The 10,110-nt window shown below is 43.7% G+C and overlaps 1 long non-coding RNA gene across 1 annotated transcript; it reads right to left on the bottom strand.

Moving 5' to 3' along the window:
- Window positions 1–1,327: 1,327 nt before the first annotated feature.
- Window positions 1,328–4,136, bottom strand: LOC140650381 (uncharacterized). Its single transcript, XR_012041959.1, has 3 exons — window positions 4,004–4,136; window positions 2,856–2,981; window positions 1,328–1,416 (listed from the first exon to the last, which is right to left on the bottom strand). It is a non-coding gene; the product is annotated as an uncharacterized lncRNA (long non-coding RNA).
- Between the last annotated feature and the right edge of the window lie 5,974 nt (window positions 4,137–10,110).

Here is a 10,110-nt window from a genome sequence, read left to right as displayed (position 1 = left end):
AGAGTAAAAAGATAAAACTAGTTTTAGGAATTCATTAGTTTTTGGTACTTCAGATAATTTGTGCAATGGCTTCAGGGGTTTAATTGAATCACTTTTCCCACCTTGTCTTAATTTTAATTATGCAGCAATCATTTTTACCAACCTGTGCAAAGGAGCCATATGAAAATGTGACATATGACAATATACATTTACCTAAGCTCTAGGACTACTCTGACCTACAGGCAATTAGCTACTGCCTCCAGCACTCAAACGACCAATTAAAGAGTTAACAAAATGCCCTCCAAATCACCTACATGTTCAGGTTTTTGGACTGCCATGAACATTATACTTCAGCTGATATAATTTTTGACTGACTGATTTACTAAGTCTGCATCGGCTAAAATTCTAGAGCCATGCCTGTAAAACTGAAGAATCAGATTTTATGAGGTGCTTTCATTGTCATTAAAGACGATCCCACCTTAGCCCTTTCCCTAACAAGACAATCTTGCAGCAGTCATTACAAGATGTGATCCCAGCTTGTCATCAGGGAAAAAATGGCTTGCTAGGTCAATGAGGACTGCACTAAGTTCATCTCAAGGATGTAAGACATCCATCTGAATGGCTAGCAGCCAAGAGCAAAAAAATTAAAGAGCCACAAAGGATTGGTTTTTTTCAAGATGTGGCTCCCAAAGTTTTACAGGTAGCCAATTTCAGAAATCCAGAGAGATTAAATCAGTAGTCACAAAAGGACGCCTTTACATCTGTTCATGATTTACAGTGTACTAGTGAGCATTTCACTGCAGACAACAGATCATTAACAGCCAGAAGTGCACAACAGAAATGACCCCAAGACAGACAATTTCAAAGAAAAATGTATTCAAATGTGTTCGTGCATGGGCATAAGAGGGATCCAGGACACTACTAATTATACCAACTGAGGGAGAAGTGAAGGGTGGTAATCTGTCCAGGAAATCCCGAGTTCCAGTCCTGCCTCCAACAATAACTCAAGTTGCGGTTTTGTAATCTACTTTCCTCCCTTCCTCAGCTGGCAATGGGGCATAACAATATCCCCTGACATATATTATACATGGTGCCACGAGGACTGACATTCTTAAAGTGCTTTGAAAATGAATGAATTGTCTGGGTGACCCATCAGAGTCTTACATATTGGGTATTCTATCATAATTTAGAAAAGTTCTGCCTTCTATGAGCAATGTGGTTTCATGAAGGTATCTCGCAGGTAGAGGTTGATTTGCAAATCCACCATCACTCTTGTGCAAGAAAAGCGTGACTCTACAACAAAAAGTGCTGATTTGTAAGATTGGTACAGACCTGAGACTTGTATGCAGATTCTCAGCTAAGCTGATGCTGTTTCTCTGAAGCTGATTGACATCATCTGTCCTACAGGCTTAATGCTTGGAAGAAACTTTTCTGGGTCTGAACAGAAAGAGAAGAGTATTACTGGCTTTCCTTCTCTGGCCACAAAGACCCCAATTCTGCCCAGATTTACACAGGTGAAGTCCTGCTGGCTTTGCAGGCCCCAGCAGATCTGGTCTTCTGAATCTGAAAGCACAGTGAAATGCCATCAGAAACTGAAGCTAGAACTAAACAATCCAGAATGGAATTTCTTTTCCACCCTCTGCACTTTCATTACTAAGACAAGGCCCATAGGGCATGTTGGCCAAACAGCTTCACTACACAAACATGCGGTAAGGTGAAGTGAATGGCATCACAGAGATAAATGAATCAGACAGTCCAGTGACTTAAGGCTACTTGTCTTCTTGCCTACCATGTGGGAAACCAATGTCTGGCCGCAGCAACCTTAGCTCTTCTGTTTTAAAAGTCAGTGGCTGCAGGGAGCATCATGGAGGTGACGCTCTTGGCCTTCAAGGGCTTGGGGAAATCAATATTGGCAACATGAAGGACACTTAATGACGGAGTCAAAAAAATGGTGGTTTATCAGTGGAGGAGACAAGAGGGAAAATAGGTAGTTATAAATGGCCAGGTAGGAAAAAGAAAAAAAAGAAACAAAACCCCAAACAAAAAAACCCCCCAAAACCCAAACCAACCCACAAAACCCCCAATGCTTTATTCTGTTGGCTGTATTTGCTGTACAGCCCAGTGACAGAGAGTGAAAAAAGCAACTGTTTGACACCCAGAGCTGCTTTGCTTTGAAAAATATGGAGACAAACTTAACAATAAAGAGTCGGGATTCCATAGGGTTGTTTATGTATGGCATACATGCAAATGCATAGGATTATGTAGAAGTGTGTCTGTGTGTAATGTAGCATTTACACCAATTCTTACAGCCTTATGAAATGATATATTAAAAAGAAAGAGAGAAAGAAAGGAAAAGCAAGCTAGATTTTTTTTCCTCTTTTACAAATATGATGCAGTTTACAGCAGCATGGTCCTTTTTTAGGAAGAATTCTAAATGCATCATTCAAATATTGTTTGAGCTGAATACATGATATACATATCATGAATACATATAATCACAGCACAGTCTTTTGTGGAAGTTCTGAAAATAGCATTGGAAAAAGCTGACCATGAGTTTCCATCTAAGGATTTGCATTTGGTTAACATGTGTGAACCGACTCCATTCATCTCATCCTCAATGGGAACTATCCTGCCGCTCCAAATGGCCAAGCTGAAAAGTTTGGCCTGAATGACAGGAATCGTTTATGTGGGTCTGATGTCAAGGACAGCATCTACAGCTACCAGATGAAATTGTGGGAATGAATTGGGGAACCCCATTCAGCTGAAAAATCCCTTTAGGTTATGTACCATAACAGCTACTATATTGCAAACTGCAGTCAAAAGATGAGGAACCCTGTGGCAAGTTAGGTATTAAGTTATCTGCTGATTTTCCTAACCTTTTTCCACCAGTTCCCCTTTGTCAGGAAAGGTTAGGATTGCTGGGAGTGCTCAAACTTCCTTCTCTCCAGCTCCAGTCTTGCATGATGTAGTCCAGTTTCTCTCACCTCTCCCATTGAAGAGTGCTGGGGGGAAGAAAAAAAGAGAGGAGAGAAAGGGATAAATCACAGAAAAAAGGGCAATTAGGTGGGTGAGCCTCAAAATCTCCGCAACCACTCTCCACTCAGCTGGGTGCGCAGGGCTGCTGGGAAGCATTGCACTGGAGCCGGGGATCTGCGCTGAGGGTATCTGGGGGTCAGAGGGGACATCACTGCCCTCTGCAAAACCTGTGGGAACGGGTGAAACTGTAGGATGCGGGAAGGGTGGCAGGGAGGGCCGAGCGCTCTAAGTAGCATGTTTCCTAGGAAACCTTCGACAGCAAATATCACATTAGTCCCGCCTTGTGGCCCAGCTCATGTGATGTCAAGAACAATTTCTCACAACTCAGCTCAGAAGGTTAGCAAGACTTGGTGAAATGTTCAGTGATTTTGGCCTGACTTTCCAGCTGGGAATGAAACAAGAAACTGAGGGTGTTTGCATTGTTTCAGAGTTTTGTGACAAATTCCTAACCAAACCTTTTATTATTTTTTTTTTAAACGTTATGGTGGATTTCCCTCATAGCCTCAGGTTTGCAGAGACTAACCCAATTGCTGTGGTCACTTTTAAGGCACTCCATTTAACAAAAGGGATATTCCAGAAGTGAAAATATGGAGGAAAAATGGAAAACCAAGCAATCTCATGGAAAGTCTTAGAACAGTTGGATCACCGTTTAGCTCGTGCACTGATTAAAAAAGCTCCATCAGAGACTTCTGGCATTACAAAACTTCGTTTACAACTATCCTTTCTAATTTCTGTCAGCTGCAGCCTGAAAATATCCATAGCCTAGCAGATTTAACAAAAAAAGACGTAAGCTCTGGCAGCACAACTCAGACACGAGATGCACTTCAGCCTCCAAGAGGGCTCCCACCAGCTCCTTGGGCTGGGGCTCAAACGTCTTGGGCTGAGTCTGAGCGCATGAACACAGCGTTTTGCTTCCCAAGGCTGCACAACATTCTGCGGCTGAGTATTTGGGGGGCTATGTGGTACCACAGACCTACCCACAACGTACCCGTTGTGCACGGCTTACGTTTTTCTTCCCTGAATTCTTGTAAACTGGCCCCACTGGAAGGCGACCGTGCTGTATTGTAGAGGAAAAGTCCCACTCCGCTGCCATTTCTGCTGGCTTCACATTTGTGACTTCAGTGGAGTTTCTTTGACTTCTAATTGTTTAAGAGAAAAGAGACTAAAACTGAAAAATCTTCCTCTGGTGACACACTTCATCTCATACTTAGTGAAATATAAAGACCTTTTTAATGGAAAGTAATATATTTAAACAAATTAAAAATAGCCCCACTAATTTCTTTTTAATCATAAGCTAACTTAGGTGTGTGACCTCTTTATTTCCGTTTGCTGTTTCTCATCTTTAGTGATTTGAGCCCTCACATCTAGGGGCTTTTTTCCTTTCTTTTTTATTTTTTTCCCCCCTTCCCAGGGAAATGAGAGATGAATACAAAAAGAACAAGGCTGCTTAAGGTACCTGAGAAACACCGGCGTGGAAATAGGTCCACCGCTTCCTTTCATCCCATTTTAGATACAGGAGGCCTGATGGATCAGCTTTTCCTTCAGGAAAGCCAGGATTAAAGGGGTCAGGTCAGCAGTGTGAGAATGCCTTTAAGAACAGTGTGGGAACACAAGACTTCCTTATTAGCACGTTAATGTACTGAACCTGAAGCTCATTTAAACAAGATGGGGACAGTTGACTTCTTCCCCCTTCAGCCCAAGTCTGCTGCGTCCTTAGAGCTGTTTGATCCGCCAAGTGACAAATCTCCGAAGCCGTGTGTTACTGGAAATCTCATAAAACAGAACAAGTAACAACATTAGGATTTACTGACCACTGTAAAGATTTCTTTTAAGATTCAAAAGCGGGGGTTTTACAGAGGGAAAGCATGACAGCAAAGGCTCCAGCTGAGATTACAGAAGGTGAAGATATACCGGACCGTTTAGCAGAAATGCGAGTCCCCTTGACCCGCGAGCGCCTGTGCAGGCAAACAGCCGTTACTCACGCACACGGCGCCCAGCCCGCACCACCAGCCCCTCCGCCCCCTTCCCACAGCCCTGCCCAGCGCCGTCCAGCCGCGACGCGCCCCAGGCTCTGTCCCCAGCTCGCCTGCGCTCTCCCCTCAGCCCCGCTGCCATTGCCTGTCCTAATGTTTCCACCATCTCCTCAAGCCGGAGGCAGCTTTGTGGAGAGCTCGGTGCTGTGAGGAGAGGCAGGGGCTGGTTCCAGCCGGTTCCAGCCGGTTTCGGCGGCTCCGCCCCAGAGCACAGCCCAGCCCCTCAAGGGAAGCGGGTCGAAGAATGGACCCTTAGTAAATACATTTTTAACAATAACAACAACATTATTAGTAGTAACAATAATACTAATAATAATGGCTTTTCTAATCACACGGAAAACATTTCTCTGCTCTAGCTGTAAAATCAGGTACTCTAATCTTTCCCTGTTGACAAAAACGTGCTGCTTTTTTCTGAATTCTCTTTTCAAGCCGAGGCTACCCGCCCTCACACACGTGTACTGTACATATGTCATATCTCTGAGACATGTAAATGTTCTATAGCCTTGACTGTGGGGATGAAAGGGCTGAGCGCACCCACCTGACATGCGAGCGCCTCCGGAGCAGTCAAAGGCAGAAGGCTCTTCTTACATCAAAGTTGTCAGGTGGGGTTGTTTTCTTCATAGAGGCATCCTCTTTTTTTTTTTTTTTTTTTTTTAGTTAATTATATCCCAGAGCAGTAAACAGATCTTGTAACACTTACAGCGATTGCTTCTCGTACATTAAGGACCTGAAGAAATGAAGATTTAAACTCTGGTAGTGCATAAATAGCCGTGTCACATTTACCTGAGACACTAGGATAAACATGCCCTCTGTCTTCTCAACTCCCTAAAATAAAATCTAATTCCTCGTCCACGGGAGCTGCAGATGAAATCTTTAGGGTCCCTACCAGCATGTTTTCACCTGCTGGGGGACTGGGATGGAAACGCAAAGAGCCAGATTAATACCAATGCGGACCTAAATAATATCTCAGTATCTTATAGATAAATGATTTGGAAAGAAATATCTGTTTTTATCATGAGGAAAGATCTATAACTCACTCTTAGCCTTTCATCACTAGGAGGAAATATACTGTGACTTACACCAATCCGTTATCTGTTCTTATTTTCCTGCGTACATGTATTTATCTCCCTGGCTCACTCTCTATCAATCCAGGCACCCGTGATCACCCAAGCACAAAGTTCATGTGGGGCCCAAGCCAGCCCTCCCATTTGGGTGGGAGTCTCTGCTCTTCCCCGACCCACAAGAATAAGACGTGCACAGCTTGTTTTCGTTTTCATACTCTAAGCGACATTCTTCCCTGCCCACAGCTGAAATCCCATCCTCACGTGATGTCATTTTGTCGTGACGGGACACTGTGTGGTTAAAATGTGCACGGCATCGGTCGCAGCACTCTGAATCTCAACAGGAGGGGCTGGAGCTGAGCTTTCCCCCAAGCCCGTCCACGTCGCAGCCTGGGGTTTTAGGTCAGGCATGTTTTGAATTCCAGCTTGTTAAAGTTACCGGCTTATGCACCCGTCTCCCCTCCAGCTCCCAGAGAGGATCTAGGGCTGCTTCCAGCCCTTGCCTCAATGGTTTCCAATCTAATATTGGGATTAAGATTCGCAGGTACATTTCTCGCTTCCCAATCCACGAGGGCAGTAACCCTATCGCTATGCATTTCTTCCGCAGTGCACCGCACTTCTTTCCCAGAAGTGCCGAGATCCCTCTTGTATACATATGTGTGCCTGGTGAAGCCCGAATCGCTAGGATTTTGCGGTAAGATCAAATTTCAGCATTGATAGTCATTCATTCACTCATTCATTCATGGAAAAAGATACATGGACTTCATCCTGCCCAAGTATGAAAGCTATTTTTTTCTGAGGCGTATTGCACGCTGCAGCCAGCAACTGGCTGCCCCGTTTGGGACATGTGTCCTTTGTAGAAGATTCCCCTATTTCATCAGCTTGCAAGAAAGCTTCCAAGTGGGAGAGCATAGGATTTTTACTTTGGCACTGCGATACTACTACTAATAAAAAGAGTAAGCATTTTCTGCTATAGCCTGGAAAGAGTTTGCCAAAAGTCAGGGTTTCATATAAAAATAGCTGCATGTCCACATCAGTTAGTTTCTCTCGGAAACTTAAAAAAAAAAAATAAATTTTTTTTTTGATAGCTTTACCCTGCACTGCCCAGCCACATTAAGCCACAGTAAACTACATTCTTGTGGTTGTCATAACATTTCGCTCTGTGTTGCCTGTGACGCGAATAATCTATTAAGATATATAAGGTGCAAAATGCCGCCTTTACGTCTCCGAGTTCCTGCAATCCGCTGTAACAACCCAGCGCAATTACTGCCGGAGTGGTGCAGGAGCTACTCCCTGCCACTGCCGCAGCCGACCAGAGGGTCCGGGCCAGCGACTCCGGGCAGGCTTGGCCACAGCCATCGGGGCTGCGGGGACCAGCCTTCCTCCCGCTGCACTCCCCCTCCTCCTCCCCTATCCCAGCCTGTCATCAATCTTACTAAAATGACAGCAGACAGATGTTAGCCTTTGCAAAGATCAAATGAAATCTATGGCTTTAGGGCTGTTCACCAAGGAGCGGAGTAGTCTACACCAGACACGGGCACCAGCAGTCACCTCCTCTGCATCAACCCGCCTTGAATCAGTTTGGCAGCCATCACAGTCATCTCTCCTCAGGCAACCCGAGTCCTGAAATAGATTTTGACAAACTTTAATGTTTTAGCCTCTCCATAGAGTTGTTTGGGTTTTTTTTAATAGCAAGATTGCTCATTCAAAACTTTTTTGGGTGAGAGTTTTGAGTGCGTTTGGGGCGATGTTGGGAGGGGGCTTGTGTTTGCAGCCACATTGGCAAGCAGCTCAGGAGCGCACAAGGGTGGGGGGTCATTTGGGTTTAGTACAATTGGCCCCTACACGTTCGGCAAGCTGAATTCTGCTAGCAAAGGGAAGGGAAGAAAAAAAAAGGGGAAAAAAAAAAGATTACTCCATGGCATAAATATGCTGTATGTGCCCTTGTCTCATGCAATTTCTTTACATCGATGTGCAGGAATATTTATCCCCAGTAGAAATGTTTAACTAATCTGGTAAATGTCAAGCCATATGGTGTACATTGTAAGGATTTCATCAGGCCTTTTTAACTCTTTGTGAAAGCCTCTCCCTCTCTATGCTTCCCCCCTCCTTTTTTTTTTCTTTTTTTTTTTTTTTCCTTTTGTTGCTGCCCCGCCAGAACCTATGAGGAAGGAGATAGTGTGCGTAGTGTTATTAACATTGGTTAGATCAGGGATGTGATGTTCACGGTTTATAGTAACAAGCAATATGAGCCAGAAGTGCAACTCGTAAGGCACCTTTATGCTGGGCAAAGAGGTGGGCTGGATGTAATTTTTATCAGCAGTGACCTGCAGAAGAAGATCACTAATACTTTTTTAAAAACAAACTGTCCACCCCAACAATGCACAGAATTCCCAGGGGCTACCTCGTCTCTTATCGCTTCCTTTGAATAATCAAGTCTTTACAACAAATAAACTGCAGTTCTCCAGCACTCTCAAGTAAAGGAAATGTTTCTGTACTGTAACTATCTAGTGTATCTCCCAGAAAGATAGAGTGCAATTTACAATAAGTAATATCAAAAAAGAATAAACCGTTATGCTCGTGCCAATCCTTATTCATGGTTTTATAACAAGACATATCTGTTTTCTTCCTATAAATCTTGACTCTATTTTTAGAGTTTGCAAATAATGACTCCAGTCTTTGGCTGCCTGCCACTTCTGTGAAAAACTAGAATAGCCACAGTGCAAGACTACAATATTTAAAAAAAAAAGGAAAAGAAAAAAAGAAAGAAAGAAAAAAAGAGAGGGATCTTGTTGAACTCTGTGTATTCCCTACCAGGACAGACCATTCAAGATAGTGATAAGTGTTGCAAATGAGCAGAACATGTTAGAGAAAGCAGGAGCAGGCCGGAAATTTGGCTGGACTTCCGCACCTATTTCAGAATCCTTTTACGTAAAACAAATTGCAATGGCCCATACCTACGTGGGCCCTTCGCTGTATCACCGGTGGGCACTTGCACCCAGCAAGCCATGAGCAAGCCTGGACTTCTCTGCTGGGCACCACTGCTGTCTTTTCATCTTAGGGGCCACCAAACCTGCTTTTAGCGTCTGTTGATGGAGACAGCCTCTGAGGGCAAAGGATTCTAGAGCATTTCTTGCTATAATACTGCCCAGGAATAAAAAAAAACCTGACAGGCGAAACTACCACCTTCAGCCGTAGCCTCCGGACATTTTAGAGCAGTGGAAGGCTAGGGAGGGGGAGCTGCAGGTCAAGGAAAGGATAAGATCTGGGTGGCTGGCAATGGGGAGGGAGAAAGAGGAATGTAGTGAAGGAGGTAGAGAAGGAAAAGCAGGGAAATGACAGCATTCAGATAAATTTAGCTCTGAATCCAAACTCTGGGGGGAGGAAAGGCGTTTCCTGCCCCAAACCTCTGAACTTTCGGAGATTCTCCCATATCGCGAGTGATTTACCTGTAAAGAGAACTGAAAAGGGGGAAAAAAGAGGGAGAAAATGGAAATAAACAATTCTCTGCTGTTTAAACAATCTTTCCATCCTACTCCCCCAGGGTCAAATGTTCAGGCACAAGGACACAAACAAAAAAAAGAAAGAAGGAAAGGAAAATCACTTTAAAAAGAGGATCTTTACACAAATGCATTAGCCCCAGTTTTCATCAATGTAACAACAGTATATCAACTGCTAACACAAAGTGCCTTCCCCACGTACCTGCCAGTTCCCTAACTCCAAAATATTTATTGGTACATTATACTTAACATTTTGTCATTATTAAGGACATTGGCGAGTAACAGTACGACAGCTACCAGTGTAGTTATCTGAGCTTTGTTATGTGCAAGCATTTTGGGAAAAAGAGAGAGAGGCAAGGCTAAGTTGTAAACACACTGAAAAAAAGAACAAGACGACAAACATTAATAATTAATCAGAAGCACTAGTCCAAGACTTTTACCGTGAAAGCTATGAGATGAATGTATCTATTAGCCATGTATATTTAAAAAAAAAAAATTCTC

This window comes from Ciconia boyciana, chromosome 3 (genome assembly GCF_034638445.1).
Source record: "Ciconia boyciana chromosome 3, ASM3463844v1, whole genome shotgun sequence".
NCBI lineage: Eukaryota > Metazoa > Chordata > Aves > Ciconiiformes > Ciconiidae > Ciconia > Ciconia boyciana.
The sequence above is the reverse complement of the archived record's forward strand: the minus strand, read 5'-3'. Positions and strand labels throughout refer to the sequence as shown.